This window comes from Mobula birostris, chromosome 2, assembly GCF_030028105.1.
Source record: "Mobula birostris isolate sMobBir1 chromosome 2, sMobBir1.hap1, whole genome shotgun sequence".
Classification (NCBI taxonomy): domain Eukaryota; kingdom Metazoa; phylum Chordata; class Chondrichthyes; order Myliobatiformes; family Myliobatidae; genus Mobula; species Mobula birostris.
This window is the reverse complement of record NC_092371.1, coordinates 4,123,632-4,143,103: the sequence shown is the minus strand read 5'-3', so window position 1 is coordinate 4,143,103 and position 19,472 is coordinate 4,123,632. Positions and strand designations below refer to the sequence as shown.

The following is a 19,472-nucleotide window of genomic DNA, read 5'->3' as shown; positions in this document are numbered from 1 at the left end:
TGAGAAAGGGGTCTGGGGGTCAAGGGAGGAGTGGGGGGAGAGGGAGGGAGGGAGAAAGGATGAATCTATGGAGGGTGGAAGAAGTGGGGCAGGAAAGAGACAAAGGGAGCAGGGGAATGAGGGAGGCTTGGGTGAGGAGGGAGAGGGGGAGAGAGTGGCCGGGGAGGGAGAGAGGATCCAGGAAGTGTGGGGACAAAGGAGGAGGGAGAGAGGGGTACGGCAATTGAGGGAGAAGCAAAAGGATGAGGGAGGAGAGAGGGTCAGGGGAATGAGGGAAGAGCAGGAGAGAAAGGAGATAGTTGGGGGAGGAGGGAGAACGAGGGCACAAAAGGGTAGAGGGCGAGGAGTGAGATGGGGGGGAGAGAGGATCGGCAGAGTGAGGGGGCAAGGAGAGAGAAGTCAAGGGACAGAAGGAAAGAGGGGTCTGAGAAGCGAAGGGGAAGGAGTGTTTGGGTCTTGAGTCTGGGAGGGTGAGACCTATTTGAAGTTTCTCCATAATCTCTGACGGGATTCGAACTCGGGGATTGCAGAGTCGGCTTTCTTAACCCATTAACGGCCTATGACCGTTGTCAGAGGTTGACGTCCTCACAGCACAGCTGTGGCCAGCCCAGATGTTGAGAGATTGGAACGTACTGGTTGGTAGCCCAGATGTTGAGGGTGGGCCTCACTTGGTCCGCAGTACCAGATGTTGAGAGGGTAGACTGTGTTGGTTTGCTCCCCAGATGTGTGTGAACATTGCTGGTGGACAGGCCAGATGTTGAGGGGTGGACACTCCCCTTGTTGGTGAGGAGCACGAGGTATTGGCAAAGGAAAATTAGAAAATGCACGCGGCAGTGAGGGATAGTCCTTGATTAGCTAAGTACGGTTCAATGGCAAAGACCGTCACTAAAAATAACCGCAAGGGAGAAGCAAAAATAAGTGTGGCTTGGGCAGAAACAGTTCAGGCAAAATCTTACAGATCTGAATGTCTAAGTCACTTCCTGTCCAATTACTGGGAAAAGAGTTATAGGCAATGAAGAAATTATTTTTACCACTGACTACAAAGGGATAAAACAGGAACAAGTGTCCTGTTCCTGATATCGCTCATCGCAGAGTTTTAAAAACAATTTTCTTCTATAATTCTCTGGGTTGTGAAACTGTCCCTGTTGTCTAGACAGGAGCGTACGTAACAGGAGAGGTGAGGAGTGTAGGGGAACTGTGAACTCAGTCAGCCTGACGTCAGTTCTGGGTAAAATGCTGGGTGGGATTCGTCATTTACAGAGTGCTTGGAACATCCTGAGGCAGAATTGTTGTGGCAGGGAGAAAATGCATTCAGCCTCTGAGTTATTTTTAGGCATTGATAGAGGTCGTGGGGAGCTGGTGGGTATACATAACGTAGAACAGTACAGACCCTTCGACCCAGGATGTTGTGCTGACCTTTTAACCTACTGTGAGATCTAGCACTTCCCTCCCACACAGCCCTTCTGTATTTCCATCCTCTGTCTGCTGGTATAAGAGTTCCTTAGATGTCCCTAGTGTTTCTGTCTCTACCGCCACCCCTGCCGGGGTATTTCACATATGCACCACTCTGTAAGAAGCTTACAGGTGCAAGAAAAAGTTTGTGAACCCTTTGCAATTACCTGGTTTTCCGCGTTAAATTACTCATAAAGTGTATTCCGATCTTCTTCTAAGTCACTATAATAGACAAACACAATCTGCCTAAACTAATAACACACAAACAATTGTACTTTTCATGTCTTTATTGAACACATTGTTCAATCATTCACAGTCCAGGCTGGAAAAGCATGTGAACCCTTGTATTCAGTAAGTGGTAAAACCTCCTTTAGCAGTAATAACCTGTACCAAACGTTTCCTGTAGCTGCTGATCACACTTGCACTGAGGAAAAAGACTGTGACCATCCATGTTATCTTTGCCCCTGGTGATTTTATACAAGCACTCCCGACAGCCTTCAGAGTTCCATAAGGCAGACAGATCAAACGGTTCCTCTGTGTGCACTGTCAAAGAAGAAACACAAAGCAGCTGGATAGCTGGATGGATAAGTCAGGGGTTAGTGAGAACAGGAAACAAAAGGAGCCATCAGTCAGAGCCTTTGGTAAGAGGACAACGAGTCAATCCCAACGGCCTGGACACTCATAGCACTGAGATTGGAAAGTAGCAGATGACGGGAGAGGATGCCTGCGTTCTCAGATCCCAAAGCTCTCCAGATTCTCACATTGCCATACCAATCACTAGAAAGTACATGAAAACCCATAATTTCAGAAAGGAGAGAGAGGTGAGAGGGTGTAATACAATTCTGTACCCCGGTGTCATACAGTCACAGACCCCTGCCCACCGGTACCGTGCCCCGGTGTCATACAGTCACAGACCCCTGCCCACCGGTACTGTACCCTGGTGTCGTGCAGTGACAGACCCCTCCCCACCGGTACCGTGCCCCGGTGTGACACAGTGACAGACCTGTCCCCACCGGGACCGTGCCCCGGTGTCGTACAGTGACAGACCCCTCCCCACCGGTACCGTGCCCCGGTGTCACACAGTGACAGACCCGTCCCCACCGGTACCGTACCCCGGTGTCAAACAGCGACAGACCCGTCCCCACCGGTACCGTACCCCGGTGTCAAACAGCGACAGACCCGTCCCCACCGGTACCGTGCCCCGGTGTCACACTGTGACAGACCCGTCCCCACCAGTACCGTACCCCGGTGTCACACTGTGACAGACCCGTCCCCACCGGTACTGTACCCCGGTGTCAAACAGCAACAGACCCGTCCCCACCGGTACCGTGCCCCGGTGTCGTACAGTGACAGACCCCTCCCCACCGGTACCGTACCCCGGTGTCAAACAGCGACAGACCCGTCCCCACCGGTACCGTGCCCTGGTGTCGTACAGTGACAGACCCCTCCCCACCGGTACCATACCCCGGTGTTACACAGTGACAGACCCGTCCCCACCGGTACCGTACCCCGGTGTTAAACAGCGACAGACCCGTCCCCACCGGTACCGTACCCCGGTGTTAAACAGCGACAGACCCGTCCCCACCGGTACTGTACCCCGGTGTCAAACAGCGATGGGTCTATCCCCTGCAGCCCCTATTCTGTGTGACTGTGCCACTGAGTGGTGAGTTACAGCATTCACCCCCACCACTCGGTACCCGTTACCCCCCTCACCCGTCTGCGCTAGGCTGTGGTGATTGCCATATTCCCTGTGTGGGAGTTGTGCTGTGTTGTGGGTCGGCATGGCTTCCCACTGCCAGGCACCGGCCAGGCTGATGAACCTGCAACTCAGAGAATTCTGTGCCAGGTGAAGCTTGTACAAGTGCTGATCTCCTATCTCCTTCAGATAAGTGGAGGTGTCAATAGGTGGGTAGAGGAGCTCCCCCTCGCCCTCTGCCCCATTTGTTTCCTCCCACCATCTCCCCAATCAATCCTCAGCCCTTCCCCATCTCCCCACTCACCCTCACCCCTCCCAAATCTTCCTCCTTAACCCTCTTCCCTCCCCGCATCTCCACACTGAGTGCTCACCCTCCGCAATCCATTCCCTCCTCTATCCATTCCCTTCCCCCACCACCGCTTCCTGCCCCAACTTTCCCTCTCCCTCCACCCTCTCCACCCATCCCCGCACCTCCCCCTCCCCCACCCGCCACCCCTTCCCCCTCGCCTCTCCTGCCACCCCCCTCCTCCCCTCACTCACTTCCCTGCACTCCCCCTCCCTTCCCCCCTTGCCCCTCCACTCCCCACTCGCTCTCCCTTCCCCCTCACCTCTCCCCCCTCCCCCTCCCCTCACTCACTTCCCTGCACTCCCCCTCCCCTCCCCCACTCGCCCCTCCTTCCCCCTCGCCTCTCCCCCTCCCCTCCCCTCACTCACTGACTTCCCTGCACTCCCCCTTCCCACTCCCCTCCCCATGCCCCTCCTTCTCCCTCGCCTCTCCCCCACTCCTCCTCCCCTCACTCACTCACTCCCCTCCCCCACTCACCCACCCTTGCCCCTCACCTGTTTCCCACCGCCCTCCCCTCACTCACTCACTGCCTTGCACTCCCCCTCCCCTCCCGCTGCTGTCACCTCACAGCTGTTGGAGCTGAGACAATGGCTGCTTTCTCCGCAGCTGTTGGCTGTTGGCAGTGTGAGTCTGCCCTGCCCCGCTGCCTGTAAACAGTTATGAGAGGTTGTGAAAGCAGCCGGTGACGCCCAGACACTGGAATTCAGTCTGAGGCCTGGCACAGGCCCACAGCTGTTCCTCAGGAGCTGACTTGCTTTAATCATTTCACCCTCTGCCTGCAGTCCACCCTGCCTTCGCAGCCTGTCCGAACGGCCGCAGCATGGAAGCTGGAAATTCCATTAACCCCCTCCCAGCCCAGCACTGAAACGGGGGGCCCAAACTTACTCGCCAGAAACTGAGTCCATTCTGGTCCTGAGGGTCTTCCACTGCATCTGGCCTGGGCTTTTGACGTTGCTTGTACACCGCCAACCCCTTGCACATCCCTAATGTGCACAGTAAGATCCCATCAGCAGAGACGTGAGAAGGCAGTGCTTTAGAGCGTATGCACTTGGCCACAGGAAGCCGTCAGGCCGAGGGTCTGGTTTCCATACCGCTGGAGAGAAAGGTCTGAAAAATAGCAGATGGATTTTAATGCAAGCAAGTGTGAGGTGCTGCTCTTTAGAGCAGCCAGGGTGGGGTGGGGTCTTACACAGTGAGTGGTGGGGCACTGAGGTGTGCGGTACAACAGACGGATCTGCGAATACACATCCGTAATTCCTGAAACTGGCATTACAGGTAGACAGAGTAGTAAAGAAAGCTTTTGGCACGTTGGCCTTCATAAGTCAATGTAGGAGTTGGAATGTTATGTTGAAATGGTATAAGATGTTGGTGAGGCCTAATATGGAGTATCGTGTGTAGTTTTGGTCACCTGCCTACAGGAAAGGTGTAAATAAGATTGAAAGAGTGCAGAGAAAATTTACAAGAATTTTGCTGGGACTTGAGGGCCTGAGTTATAGGGAAAGGCTGAGTGGATTAGGAGTTTATTCCCCAGAACAGAGAAACCTGAGAGGAGATTTGCACAGTTATGAGGTATGTAGATCAGGTAAATGCCAGCAGGCTTTCTCTGCTGAGGTTGGCTGAGACTGGATCGAGAGCTCATGGGTTACGGGTGAAAGGTGGAATATTTAAGGGGAACATGAGGGAGAGCTTCTTCACTCAGAGGGTGGTGAGAGTGTGGAGTGAGCTGCCAGCCCAAGTGTTGGATGACTTAGTCATAGTCATACTTCACGGATCTGGGGGGAAATTGGTTTTCGTTACAGTTGCACCATAAATAATAAATACTAATAGAACCATAAATAGTTAAATAGTAATATGTAAATTATGCCAGTAAATTATGAAATAAGTCCAGGACCAGCCTATTGGCTCAGGGTGTCTGACCCTCCAAGGGAGGAGTTGTGAAGTTTGATGGCCACAGGCAAGAATGACTTCCTATGATGCTCTGTGTTGCATCTCGGAGGAATGAGGGGTCATGGGGAACGTGGGGTCGATTTCAACATTTGGGAGGAGTTTGGATAGGTACGAGGATGGAATGGCAATGGAGGGCTATGATCCCAGTGCAGGCTAATAGACTAGATGGACTGAAGGGCCTGTTTCTCTGCTGTAGTGTTCTGTGACTCTGTCTGTGCCCTGCCTCTGATACGGGGTGAAGTTTCCTGCAGTCTGTCCTATCTGTACCCTCATAATAGAGGTCTGGACTATTTTCTAAATGGGGAGAAAATTCAGAAATTGGTGGTGTAAGGGGACTTGGGAGCCCACGTTCAGGATTCCTTGAAGGTTAACTTGCAGGTTGAGTCAGTGGTAAGGAAGACAAATGTGATGTTGCATTCATTTCACCAGGACTAGAATGTGAAAACAAGGCTGTAACGCCAAGGCTTTCTGAAGCATCGTTCAGACCACACCTGGAGAATTGACAGCAAGTTTGGCCCTCCTATCTTTAAAAAAAGGATGTGTTGGCATTGAACAGGGTGCAGGTGTTCATGAGAATTATCCCAGGACTGAAAGGGTTAATGCGTGAGGGGTGTTTGATAGCTGTGAGCCCGCACTCTATGTAGATGGAGTGGACAGAGAGGGGGAGTGTAGCACCAAAGGGTACAGCCTCTAAATCAAGGGATAGTCACTTAGAAAAGAGATGAGGAAGAATTTAATTAGCCAGACGGTGGTGAATCTACGGAATTCATTGCAACAAACAGCTGTCACTGGATATATTTAAAGTGGAGGTTCATAATTTCTTCATTAGTAAGGACGTTAAAGATTACAGGGAGAAGGTATGCAAATTGGATTGAAAGGGAAAGTAAATCAGACACGATCAAATGGCAGAGCAGAGTCATTTGGCCGAATGTCTTATGGTTCTCCACTCCAGGGGGAGCAGAAACAACCTTTTCTGCATCTCCCTCATGACTGAAACACTGCGGAATCTCCTCTGCAGGACGTTGCCTGGGACGTAGTGTGGGATCTTCTCTACCCCCTCTCCAGTGCAGTCGCTTCCTGTGGTGACCAGAGCTGCACAGTATCCAGCCGTGGCCTGACCAGTGGTTGATAAAGTTGAACTATATTCTCCATGCCTTTGTATTCTATGTGCCGGCTAATTCACCAGTGCAGTCACCTTCAGAGATCCTTGCTGTCCCTCTGTTCTTCACTGTGCCCCAGGATTCTCGAGTTCAAGAGTCAGGATATCATGTTACAGCTTTATAAAGCTTTAGTTAGGCCATATCTAGAATATTCTAAGTTCAGTTCTCCCCGTTACAGGAAGGATACGGAGGCTTTGGAGAGGTTCACCAGGACGCTGCCTGGATTAGAGAGCACGAACTATAAGCAGAGGTTGGGCAAACTTCTGTGGAACGGTGGGGGAACAGGGGAGTTCTGATAGGATTTTATAAGCTTATGAGAAGCACAGATAAAGAGTAGACAGTTAGAATCTTGTTTCTAGACTCTGATACCGGAGAGCGTATGCTGAGGGGAGAGGGGAAAGTTCAAGCAGTTTCTGTGGTGTTTTTTTTTAACACAGAGAGTGGTGGATGCCGGGAATGCGCTGCCTGGGGAGGTGGTGGAGGCAGATACAATCGAGGTGTTTAAGGGGCTCCTAGTTACGGGTTAGACCTGGGCCAGACCACGGGTGTGACCATAACTCTCACCCTAACATGTGGGTGCAGTGGGAGATGCTGAGTATAGGACGGGAGGAGAAGTCATTGACTGACTGGTACGAGCATCTCAGCCCTTTGATTGTAGTTAGCCACATGCTGGCCACATTGTATTAACTTGACTAACACTTCCCCACCCATGAAACCTCCCCTATCGCTGGTCACTCCAGCCTTGCTGGACCCCATGGCCAATCGGAGAACAGCATTTTGATAAGGGTTACGGGTGCTGCCTGACCCGCTGAGTTCCTCCAGCATTTTGTGTGGTGTTGCAGGTCACCTCCTCGCTCTCTGATTTGTTGTTTAACAGACCAGTACCCCCCCCCCCCCCAGCCAGCTCTTGGTGTTTCTATGAGTTATTTTTGTCTCTGAGTGGTTTGTGAGCGTTGCTCCCGACAGCATATGTCCTGTTAGCAGCTCCGAGCTGGGAAGAGCTTGAATCGTTGTCCAACACGAATGCTCCGCCCTCTCCCTTCAGATTCCGCAGCCCCCACTCTGCATGCCCCACCAGAGACTCGATCACACTCACTGAGATGATGCAATGGGTCTGTACCTCTCCACAAGCACGGGACGTAAAGGAGCATTTGGCCAGGGCAGGCGCAGTCACGATTGCTGTATGCCAATTATCCATTTGTTAACTGACACCTTGACAACTGGCTGCACAACAACAGCCCGAGGCACGTGCTGCTGTCTGTCACTGCACAGCCAGCACGGGAATAGAGAACAGCGAGAGAGAGACACATTCATCAGGCCAGCATGGCACAGCGTCAGACAGAGTGAGGCTTCCCCCACACACTCCCAGGGTCAGACACAGAGTGAAACTCCCTCCACACCGTCCCATCACACACTCCCGGGGTCAGACACAGAGTGAAACTCCCTCCACACCGTCCCATCACACACTCCCGGGGTCAGACACAGAGTGAAACTCCCTCCACACCGTCCCATCACACACTCCCGGGGTCAGACACAGAGTGAAACTCCCTCCACACCGTCCCATCACACACTCCCGGGGTCAGACACACAGAGTGAAACTCCCTCTACACCGTCCCATCACACACTCCCGGGGTCAGACACAGAGTGAAACTCCCTCTACACTGTCCCATCACACACTCCCGGGGCCAGACACAGAGTGAAACTCCCTCTACACTGTCCCATCACACACTCCCAGGGCCAGACACAGAGTGAAACTCCCTCTACACTGTCCCATCACACACTCCCGGGGCCAGACACAGAGTGAAACTCCCTCCACACCGTCCCATCACACACTCCCGGGGTCAGACACAGAGTGAAACTCCCTCTACACTGTCCCATCACACACTCCCAGGGTCAGACACAGAGTGAATCTCCCTCTACACTGTCCCTTCACACACTCCCGGGGTCAGACACAGAGTGAAACTCCCTCTACACCGTCCCATCACACACTCCCGGGGTCAGACACAGAGTGAAGCTCCCTCTACACTGTCCCATCACACCCTCCCGGAGGAGATGATGGAATCAGATATAACTTCTTCGTTTCAGGGGCATTTCCAGTGATAGATGAACTCTTCACCTCAAAACCCATCCTATTAAGATCTTGCACCCTTTACCTGCTCTGCACCTTTTCTGTAGCTGTGACAATTTATTCTACATTCTGTGAATTGTTTTACCCTGCTCTACATCAGTGCACTGTGTAATGAATTGATCTGTATGAGTCATGTGCAAGGCAAGTTTTTCACTCTATCTCCGTGCATGTGACAATAAACCAAACCCAATACCAGTTGCAATTGCAGACAAAGCACAGACTGACATGGCTCTTGTGCTTACTGTAGATTGGTAATAAAGTCAGCATCTGTGGGGTGGGCTTCAGGCCCAGTTGTGTGCCGTACAACATCTAAAAGGTACTTGGACAGGTAAATGGGATGAAAAAGTTTCGAGGGATATGGGCAAGCTGTGGGTAAATGGGACTGCCTGAGATGGGATTCTTGGTGGGCATGGGCAAGCTGGTTGGGCGGAAGGGCCTGTTTCTGTGACTCTGTGTGAGCCGAAGGGCACAGAGATGTTCCTGCTCTATCAGCTGAGTGGCCATGTTACATGCCCAGTAACACGAGTCATACAAGGAATCTTCTCTGATAACCTCTGACCACCAGGGGAGCTATTGATACAGACACACGAGCCCTTCAGACCAACGGGTTCGTGCTGACCAAGATTCCCATCTAAGATAGACCTAATAGCATTTGTCCTATATCTCTCTGAACCTTTCCTGTCCCTATCCCTCTAAACCTTTCCTATCCATATAACCTTGCCCATCCGTGTCCCTGTCCAGCTGCCTCTAAACCTTTCCTATCCATGTAACCTTGCCCATCCGTGTCCCTGTCCAGCTGCCTCTAAACCTTTCTTATCCGTGTCCCTGTCCTTATCCCTCTAAACCTTTCCTATCCGTGTCCCTGTCCATATCCCACTAAACCTTTCCTATCCGTGTACCTGTCTGTATCCTCTAAACCTTTCCTATCCATGTACCTGTCCGTATCGCTCTAAGCCATTCCTATCTGTGTACCCGTCCGTATCCCTCTAAACCTTTCCTATCCGTGTACCTGCCTCAACCATTTCCGCTGGCAACTAGTTCCATATACCGATCACCCTCTGGGTGAAGAAATTGTTGCTCAGGTTCCTATTAAATTTCTCCCCTCTCACCTTAAACTGGTGCCCTCTGGTTCTTGATTCCCAACCCTGGGGAAAAGACTGCATTCAGCCTGTCTCTGCCTCTCATAATTTTATGCTCCTCTGTTTGGTCACCCCCTTATTCTGGCTTCATCCCCCTCCTTTTCTAGTCCCGATTCAGGGTCTCAGCCTGAAACGTCAACTATTTCTTCCTCTTCGTAGATGCTGCCTGACCTGCTGTGTTCCTGCAGCATTTCATGTGTGTTGTTTAAGACTTCCAGTATCTGCAGAATCTCTTACGTCACTTCTGTGGAAGGGTTCTTTGAACCCAACCAAGAGGAAGTCAGTGCTGGAAGACTTGTTGTTTGTCACTTGTGCTGACAACTTAGATGTGAATGTCAGAGATGTGCTCAGGAAGTCTGCAGATGATACTAGAATAGATGGTGTTGTTGACAGTGTGGAGTCTGATTACGTGCCACAGTAATGTTAACAAGTTCATCAAATAGTCTGGGAAGAGCAGATGGAAATTAATGCGTGTAAGTGCAGTTTGGAAGGTCATCAATTGTTAGGCTCTAGGGATTATTGTGGAACAGAGAGGCCTTGGTTACAGGTATCCCCAAGGTGGGAGCATACACTGAGTGGCCACTTCATTAGGTACACCTGCACACCTCTTTAATGCAAATATCCAGTTAGACAATTATGCAGCAGCTCAATGCATAAAAGCATGCAGACATGGTCATGAGGTTCTGTTGTTCAGACTGAATTTCAGAATGGGGAAGAAATGTGATCTGTGACTGACTGTGGGATGATTGTTGGTGCCAGATGGGGTGGTTTGGGTATTTCAGAAACAGCTGGTGTCTAGGATTTCCACGCACAACAATCTTTGGAGTTTAAAGTGAATGGTGTGAAAAACAAAATAACATCCAGTGAGGGGCTAGTTCTGTGGGTGAAAATACTTCATCAGTGAGAGAGGTCAGAGGAGAATGGCCAGACTGGTGCAGGCTGACAGAAAGGTGACCGTAACTCAAATACCCACCGGTTACAACTGTGGTGTGCTGAAGACAGAGCATCTCTGAATGCACAACGTGTCAAACCTTGAAGTGCATGGCTACAGCAGCAGAAGGTCATATCGGAAGTAGCTGTAAGGTGCCCACTAAGTGTAGATGGAAAGGATGATGAAGAAGGTGTACAGGAAACTTGTCTCCATTAACCGGGGCACAGAATACAGGAGCAGGGAGGTTATGGTCCAACTTTAGAAACCACTGGTCAGGCCACAGCTGGAGCTCCATGTGCTGTTCTGGTCACAGACTCTCGGATGGAGGTGACTGCACTGGAGGGGGTGCAGAGGAGACCCCCCAGGGCATTTTATTTTTTTAGAGATACAGCATGGTAGCAGGACCTTAAGTGCCAACAAGCCTAGCCTGGTAAATTGCACCCATGTGACCAGTTAACCCACTAACCCGTACGTCTTTGGAAATGGGAGCAAATGTGGATCACCCGGAGAACGCACAAACTCCGCTCACCCAGAGCAGGATTTGAACCCAGGTCGCTGGCTTTGACATAGTATTACACTAACTGCTGGGCTGCCATGACGTTTCGTGGGACGGAGTGCTTCAGTTCCGAATGGAGATGGGAGAGGCTGTTCTCTCTGTGTGGGGGAGGCAGACCGATTTATGAGGGGCAGAGATAGTGGTGAAAATTCTCCCATGCCAGAGGTACCTAGCCTGCGGGCAGAGATTTAAGCTGAGGGTGGAGGGATTGAGAGGGGAACTGGAAGGTAATTTTTCTCCTCATAGTGGGGTGGGACAGACTGCCTGAGGGGGTGGTGCAGGCAGAGACTCTCTCACAACATTGAAGTATCTGGAATCACGAGGCAGAGAAGTGCCGAGGAATGGGGTCAGCGGAGATGGGTCAGCATGAACGTATTGGGCCATGTCTTTGCTGGGTGACCCCACAAGTTCTGCCTTTACAATGAAGGGCTGGTTCATGACCACCGTCTGTTGAGTCTGTGGGTGAACCTGGAGTGCTGTTTTTGAATATTGACACCTCCCCAGGATGGAGGAGTGCACAAAGTCGAGATTATTGTCACATGCTCAAATACAAGTATGCACATGTATGAAAATGTACTTTCTACTGCATCACAGGCACACTGAATCAGATAAGCAGCATTCACAAGAAAAGCATTTTTGTACAGTACTGTACAAAAGTCTTACTGAAGTATACAGTGCCTATAAAAAGTACTGGCAACCCCCCCCCCCACAAAGAAAATCTGCAGAAGCTGGAAATCAAAGCAACACACACAAAATACTGGTCTTGACCCAAAACATCAACTACTCTTTTCCCTGGATGCTGCCTGGCCTGCTGAGTTCCTCCTGCATTTTGAGTGTGTTGCTTCAGCCCCCTCCCCCCCCCCCCCAGAAGTTTGCATGTTTTGTTTTACAACATGGAATCACAGTGGATTTAATCTGGCTTTTTTTTTGACACTGATCGACAGAAAAGACACTTTTGTGTGAAAGTGAAATTAGATCTGTACAAAGTGATCTAAATTAATTACAAATATAAAACACAAAATAATTGATTCCATAATTACTCACCGCCTTCAAGTCGGTATTTAGTAGATGCACCTTTGGCAGCAATTACAGCGTTGACTCTGTGTGGATAGGTCTATCAGCTTTGTACATCTGGGCACATTGCAATTTTTTCCCATTCTTCTTTACAAAACAGCTCAGTCTCTATCAGACTGCACGGGGTTCATGAGTGAACAGCCCTTTTCAAGTCCAGCCACAAGTTCTCAATTGGATCGGGGTCTGAACTCTGACTGCAGGACATTAACTTTGTTGTTTTTAAGCGATTCTTGCATAGCTTTGGCTTTATGCTTGGGGTCATTGTCTTGCTGGGAAACAAATAGTCATAGTCATACTTTATTGATCCCGGGGGAAATTGGTTTTCGTTACAGTTGCACCATAAATAATAAATAGTAATAGTACTATTAATAAATAGTAAATAGTAATAGTCATAGAAATAATAAATAGTAATAGAATAGTAATAGAAAATAGTAATAAATAGTTAAATAGTAATATGTAAATTATGCCAGTAAATTATGAAATAAGTCCAGGACCAGCCTATTGGCTCAGGGTGTCTGACCCTCCAAGGGAGGAGTTGTAAAGTTTGATGGCCACAGGCAGGAATGACTTCCTATGACGCTCTGTGTTGCATCTCGGTGGAATGAGTCTCTGGCTGAATGTACTCCTGTGCCCAACCAGTACATTATGTAGTGGATGGGAGACATTGTCCAAGATGGCATGCAACTTGGACAGCATCCTCTTTTCAGACACCACCGTCAGAGAGTCCAGTTCCATCCCCACAACATCACTGGCCTTACGAACGAGTTTGTTGATTCTGTTGGTGTCTGCTACCCTCAGCCTGCTGCCCCAGCACACAACAGCAAACATGATCGCACTGGCCACCACAGACTCGTAGAACATCCTCAGCATCATCCGGCAGATCTTAAGAATCTCAGTCTCCTCAGGAAATAGAGACGGCTCTGACCCTTCTTGTAGACAGCCTCAGTGTTCTTTGACCAGTCCAGTTTATTGTCAATTCGTAATCTTCTCCCAAGTTACAGTTCACTTCCAGACAGCATCAGGTTTTCCTTCAGGATTTCCCTGTATTTTGCTGCATTTATTTCACCCTGTACCTTCACAAACCTTCCAGGGCTGCTGCAGTGAAGCATCCCCACAGTATGATGCAGCCACCACCATGCTTCACGGTAATGATGGTGTGTTTTTGCTGATGTATGCTGTTCGGCTTACGCCAAACATAGCATTTCTTCAGATGGCCAAAAGGCTCAATTTTAGCTTCATCAGACCACAGAACCTTCTTCCAACTGACTTCAGAGCCTCCCACATGCCTTCTGGCAAACTCTAGCTGAGATTTCATGAGAGTTTTTTTCAATTTGGCTTTTTTTGCCACCGATCAACAGAAACATGGCTTTCTCTTTGCCACTCTCCCATAAAGCTGTGACTGCTGAAGCACCCGGGCAACAGTTGTTGTATGCACAGTCTCTCCCATTTCAGCCACTGAGGCTTGTAACTCCTCCGGAGTTGTCGCAGGTCTCTTGGTGGCTTCCCTCACTAGTCCCCTTCTTGCACGGACACTCAGTTTTTGAGGACGGCTTGCGCTAGGCAGATTTACAGCTGTGCCATATTCTTTCCATTTCCTGATGATTGACTCTAAGGGATATTCAGTGACTTTGAAATTTTCTATATCTGTCTCCTAACTTGTGCTTTTCAATAACCTCTTTGCGGAGTTGCTTGGAGTGTTCTTTTGTCCTCATGGTGTAGTTTTTGCCAGGATACTGACTCACCAGCAGTTGGACCTTCCAGATACAGGTGTATTTTTACCACAGTCAATTGAAACACCTTGACTGTACACAGGTCTCCAAAAAACAGATTTCTACTTAACTAATTATGTGATTTCTAAAACTAATTGGCTGCATCAGTGATGATTTCGTGTGTCATATTAAAGGGGTGAATATTTATGCAATCAATTATTTTATGTTTTATATTTGTAATTAATTTAGATCACTTTGTAGAGATCTGTTTTCACTTTGACAGTAGTCTTTTTCTGTTGATCAGTGTCAAAAAATGGCAAATTAAATCCACTGTGATTCAATGTTGTAAAGCAATAAAACATGAAAACTTCCCAAGGAGAGTGAATACTTTCTATAGGCACTGTATATAGTTAGGGTGCCTAAGACTTTTGTATTTGTCGATGTGCAGTGGAGAGCGAGTTTGTAAATCCGACGGGAGCAAAAGATGTTAGGAATGGTGAGGGTGGAGTGCTGTGGGAGGGGTGTAGGACAAGTGGCAGAGAAGGAGTGAGGGGGTGGTGCAGGCGCAGATAGGCCCAGCTCTCAGAGAGCAGGCAAGGTCATTTGATTCCAAACAATTGGTTTATTGATCATTACAGAATGTCTCTCTGGTGCTTCCCACTGCCTCCCCTCTCCCTTCCCCTTTTCCCAACCATAATCCCCCACTCCCTGCCCCCTTCCCACTCTCAGTCCGCAGCAGAGACCCGGATCAGAATCAGTTTATCATCAGTCACATACGTCATGAAATTTGGTTATTTTCCGGCAGCAGTACAGAGCAGTGCGTAAGATGACCACAGTACTGTGCAAGACTCTGAGGCGCCCTAGCTGTGCACACAACCGTAAATTACATAATTTTTACAAGAAAGAACACAACTGGAACTAAAACAAAGTGCATTGTGGTGCAAAGTGGTCATATACTGAGATGGTGATTGGGGTTGTGCCGGTTGGTTCAAGAACCGAATGGTTGAAGGGAAGTCGCTGTTCCTGAACCCGGTGGTGTGGGACTTCAGGCTTCTGTACCTCCTGCCCGACGGGAGCTGTGAGAAGACGGCCTGGCCCGGATGGTGGGATACGACCGATAGTGGAGAGGGATGTGTCTGTGATGTATTGGACATAGTCCACTCCTTTCTGCAGCATTGTATGTTTCTGTGCATTTGATTTGCTGTACCGGACCGTGACCAACCAGACAGGATACTTTCAATAGTACATTTGCAGAGGTTTGTAAGAGCATTCAGTGACAAGCCGGACCTCCTTAGCTTCCTAAGAAAGTAAAGACACTGGTGTGACTTTCTTGTTGTTGCATCTACACTCAGTGGCCACTCTGATACACCAGCTCGTTAATGCAAATATCTAATCAGCCAATCGTTTGGCAGCAACTCAGAGGTTCAGTTGTTGTTTAGAATGGGGAAGTGACCTTGATCGTGGAAGGATTATTGATGCCAGGTGGGGTGGTTTGAGTATCTCGGAAACTGCTGATCTGCTGGGATTTCACATACAACGGTCGCTAGAGTTTACAGAGAATGGGGCGAAAACGAGAGAGGTCAGAGGAGAATGGCCAGACTGGTTCAAGCTAACAGGAAGGCAACAGTCACAACACGCTGGAGGAACTCAGCAGGTCGGGCAGCTGATGAAGGGTTCCGGCTCGAAACGTTGACTCATCGTTTCCACGGATGCTGCCCGACCTGCTGAGTTCCTCCAGCGTGTTGTGAGTGTTGCTTTGACCCCAGCATCTGCAGAGTATTTTGTGTTTAGGAAGGCAACAATAACTCAAATCACCATGTGTTACAACAGTGGTGTGCAGAACAGCATCCTTGAACGCACGTCCCATCGAACCTTGAAGCGGATGGGCTACAGCGGCAGAAGACCATGAACGTACGCTCAGTGGCCGCTTACAGGAGGTAGCTGATAAAGCGGCCATTGAGTCTACGTGCTGGGCTTAGGAGTTTAAAGCCTCTGGTCCCACTGATGTGTGTTGTACAACCCCCTGCCATTCCTTCCGCTGCTTCCAGCAGACCCAGCTCCCCTCCACATTCCCCGGTATACAGCTCCTGCCCCTGCCCCTGCTCCCATTCCCTCATTTCCAGTCTCCAGCTAAGCTGGATGCTGTTTGCTTGTGAATACTCACCTCCTTTTGTTTCTTTCATCTACTTCTGCTTCACCTGTCCCCTCGGGACTCGGCTGATCAGAGCTCCCCCCTCTCTCCTCCTGGTATCCTGCAGACCAGAGGCAGGATGATGTGTCCATGCCTTTCAAAGCCACTTTGACAACTCCATCTTGTTCCATGGTGCCTTTTTGCTGGGCATTTGAGTTCCCTTGGTGAGCCAAGAGATGAGAACGCAGAGATCCAGCGCAGAAACATGCCTTTCTGCCCATCTCATCCATGCTGACCACAGACCACCCAGTGTTTGTGTGTGTGTGAGAGAGAGAGAGAGGGAGGGAGGGATAGGGATATGTTTGGAATTGAACCCCATCTCTAGGGCTGTGAGGAGAAGTTGTACAAACTTGGGTGGTTTTCTCTGCAGCAGCACCGTCTGAGGGTAGACCTGATAGAGGTAGAGTTAGAAGGTGAAAATGCATAATACCCGAGGGCATGCATTTAAGGCGAGGGGGGAAAGTTGAAAGGAGACGTGCAGGGTCAGGTTGTCTTGCACCAACAGTGGTGGGTACCTGGAATGTGCTGCCGAGGTGCTGATGGAGGCAGAGATGATTAGGGCAGTTTAGATGCTCAGACACACAATAAATATAAGAACATAAGACACAGGAGCAGAATTTGGCCCATCAAGTCTGCTCGGCCTTCATCCTTTTTCCCCTCCTCAGCTCCACTCCCCAACCTTCTCCCCATAACCTTTGATGCCACAAGTGTGCAGGAATGGAGGGATGTGGACATTGTGTAGGTGTTTAACTACTAGTTTAATTGGTTTAGCACAACGTGGTGAGCCAAGGGGCCTGTTCCCCAGCTGTTTTGTGTTCTAACCAAAGACACACGGGTTGACACACGGGACTGACAGAGTTTGCATGTGACCCCCCCCCCCCCCCCACCTCTGCCTCCAAACAGGTCTCTGGTTTCCTGGCACATCCCAAGAAGGCTGGTTAATTAGCCTGTGTAAATCGTGCACCTTCCCCAGCATATGGACAGGGTGGGTTGAGACAGTGTACTGCAAAGAGCTCTTGGATGGCAGTTGCCAATGGTAGTCTGAAGGACCTGCTTCTGACCTTGATGACTCCACAATTCTCACTTCCTGCTTGCACAGGGAGAAAATGAGAGTGAAGTTCCCTTGCCAACGCACTTACCCCACCTCCAGCAGAGGCCAGGAGCCATTTCTCTGCCTCCCTTCCCCCCCACGGGCCGCCCAGCCTGACGCAAGCCTTATTTATAGTTGCAGCAGTTCTGAGACTGAGAAAGCGGAACTCATGCCTGTGGACAGAGGGGATGATAGTCTCGATAGCAACACAGGAACTGACCTCACCCTGACTGGTGGAGAGACCTGCTCATGGTGCTGCGGCCAGGGGTCCAAAGAGCAGCTGGGTTAGCTGAGTGGAGGGGGAAATAGTCACGCCTGGGCAGCACTTTCAACAACACCCCTCACCTTCCCCCAGTTATATATAAACACACACACACACACACACACAGTTGCTCAGCACAGACAGACAGACCCTGCCAGGGGCTGTGTGCTTCATCTCTGTTACCTCACCACCTCTGCCCCCACCAGCCCCTCCCTGCCGCTCTGCAAACCTTCTTCCCCTTTCGAAACTTCCTGCCGAGTCCAGGATCGGCGCACCTCCCTGCGTTTCAGATAATAGTTCCAGTGTGCTGCCACCTGTCTGCCATCCTCAAGTAACGCCGCGCTCCTTTGTCACTGCCCCTTCTCACGGCACGGCGTTCCCTCCCCTCCGCTCCTCCCACTGCAGCTCTCCTCCGACCCGCCCTCCAGCAGCACAGCACTCCAGTCTCATTGCCCCTCCACAACACGGCGCTCTCCCCTTACCGTTCCTCATGCGCACGGCGCTCCCTCCTCATTGACTCTCCCTCGGCACGGGTCTCCCTCCTCATTGCCTCTCCCTCAGTATGGTGCTCCCTCCTCATTGCCTCTCCCTTGGCACGGGTCTCCCTCCTCATTGCCTCTCCCTCAGTATGGTGCTCCCTCCTCATTGCCTCTCCCTCGGCACGGGTCTCCCTCCTCATTGCCTCTCCTTCAGCACGGTGCTCCCTCCTCATTGCCTCTCCCTCGGCACGGTGCTCCCTCCTCATTGCCTCTCCCTCGGCACGGTGCTCCCTCCTCATTGCCTCTCCCTCGGCACGGGTCTCCCTCCTCATTGCCTCTCCCTCGGCACGGGTCTCCCTCCTCATTGCCTCTCCCTCGGCACGGGTCTCCCTCCTCATTGCCTCTCCCTCGGCACGGTGCTCCCTCCTCATTGCCTCTCCCTCGGCACGGTGCTCCCTCCTCATTGCCTCTCCCTCAGTACGGTGCTCCCTCCTCATTGCCTCTCCCTCAGCACAGGTCTTCCTCATTGCCTCTCCCTCAGCACAGGTCTCCCTCCTCATTGCCTCTCCCTTGGCACGGGTCTCCCTCCTCATTGCCTCTCCCTCGGCACGGTGCTCCCTCCTCATTGCCTCTCCCTCGGCACAGTGCTCCCTCCTTATTGCCTCTCCCTCGGCACGGTGCTCCCTCCTCATTGCCTCTCCCTTGGCACGGTGCTCCCTCCTAATTGCCTCTCCCTCGACACGGGTCTCCCTCCTCATTGCCTCTCCCTCAGCACGGGTCTCCCTCCTCATTGCCTCTCCCTCAGCACGGGTCTCCCTCCTCATTGCCTCTCCCTGAGCACGGTGCTCCCTCCTCATTGCCCCTCCCTGGGCGCGGGTCTCCCTCCTCATTGACTCTCCCTCGGCACGGTGCTCCCTCCTTATTGCCTCTCCCTCAGCACGGTGCTCCCTCATTGACTATCCCTCAGCACGGGTCTCCCTCCTCATTGCCTCTCCCTCGGCACGGTGCTCCCTGCTCATTGCCTCTCCCTCGGCACGGTGCTCCCTCCTCATTGCCTCTCCCTCGGCACGGTGCTCCCTCCTCATTGCCTCTCCCTCAGCACGGTGCTCCCTCATTGCCTCTCCCTCGGCACAGGTCTCCCTCCTCATTGCCTCTCCCTCAGCACGGGTCTCCCTCCTCATTGCCTCTCCCTCGGCACGGGTCTCCCTCCTCTTTGCCTCTCCCTCAGCACGGTGCTCCCTCCTCATTGCCTCTCCCTCAGCACGGGTCTCCCTCCTCATTGCCTCTCCCTCAGCACAGGTCTCCCTCCTCA

The 19,472-nt window shown here is 51.0% G+C and overlaps 1 protein-coding gene and 1 long non-coding RNA gene across 9 annotated transcripts in view; one reads left to right on the top strand and one right to left on the bottom strand.

Moving 5' to 3' along the window:
• LOC140211460 (rho guanine nucleotide exchange factor 2-like) overlaps positions 1 to 19,472 on the top strand; it is a 133,286-nt gene that overhangs the window by 69,358 nt on the left and 44,456 nt on the right. The gene's annotated exons all lie outside the window — the stretch shown is intronic.
• Positions 1,737 to 18,020, bottom strand: LOC140211445 (uncharacterized). Of its 4 annotated transcripts, none has more exons than XR_011889463.1 (3): positions 17,911 to 18,020; positions 4,380 to 4,601; positions 1,737 to 1,995 (listed from the first exon to the last, which is right to left on the bottom strand). It is a non-coding gene; the product is annotated as an uncharacterized lncRNA (long non-coding RNA). The 4 variants fall into 4 exon arrangements; XR_011889462.1 differs by lacking the exon at positions 17,911 to 18,020 and adding an exon at positions 16,303 to 17,187; XR_011889465.1 differs by lacking the exon at positions 17,911 to 18,020 and adding an exon at positions 12,400 to 12,640.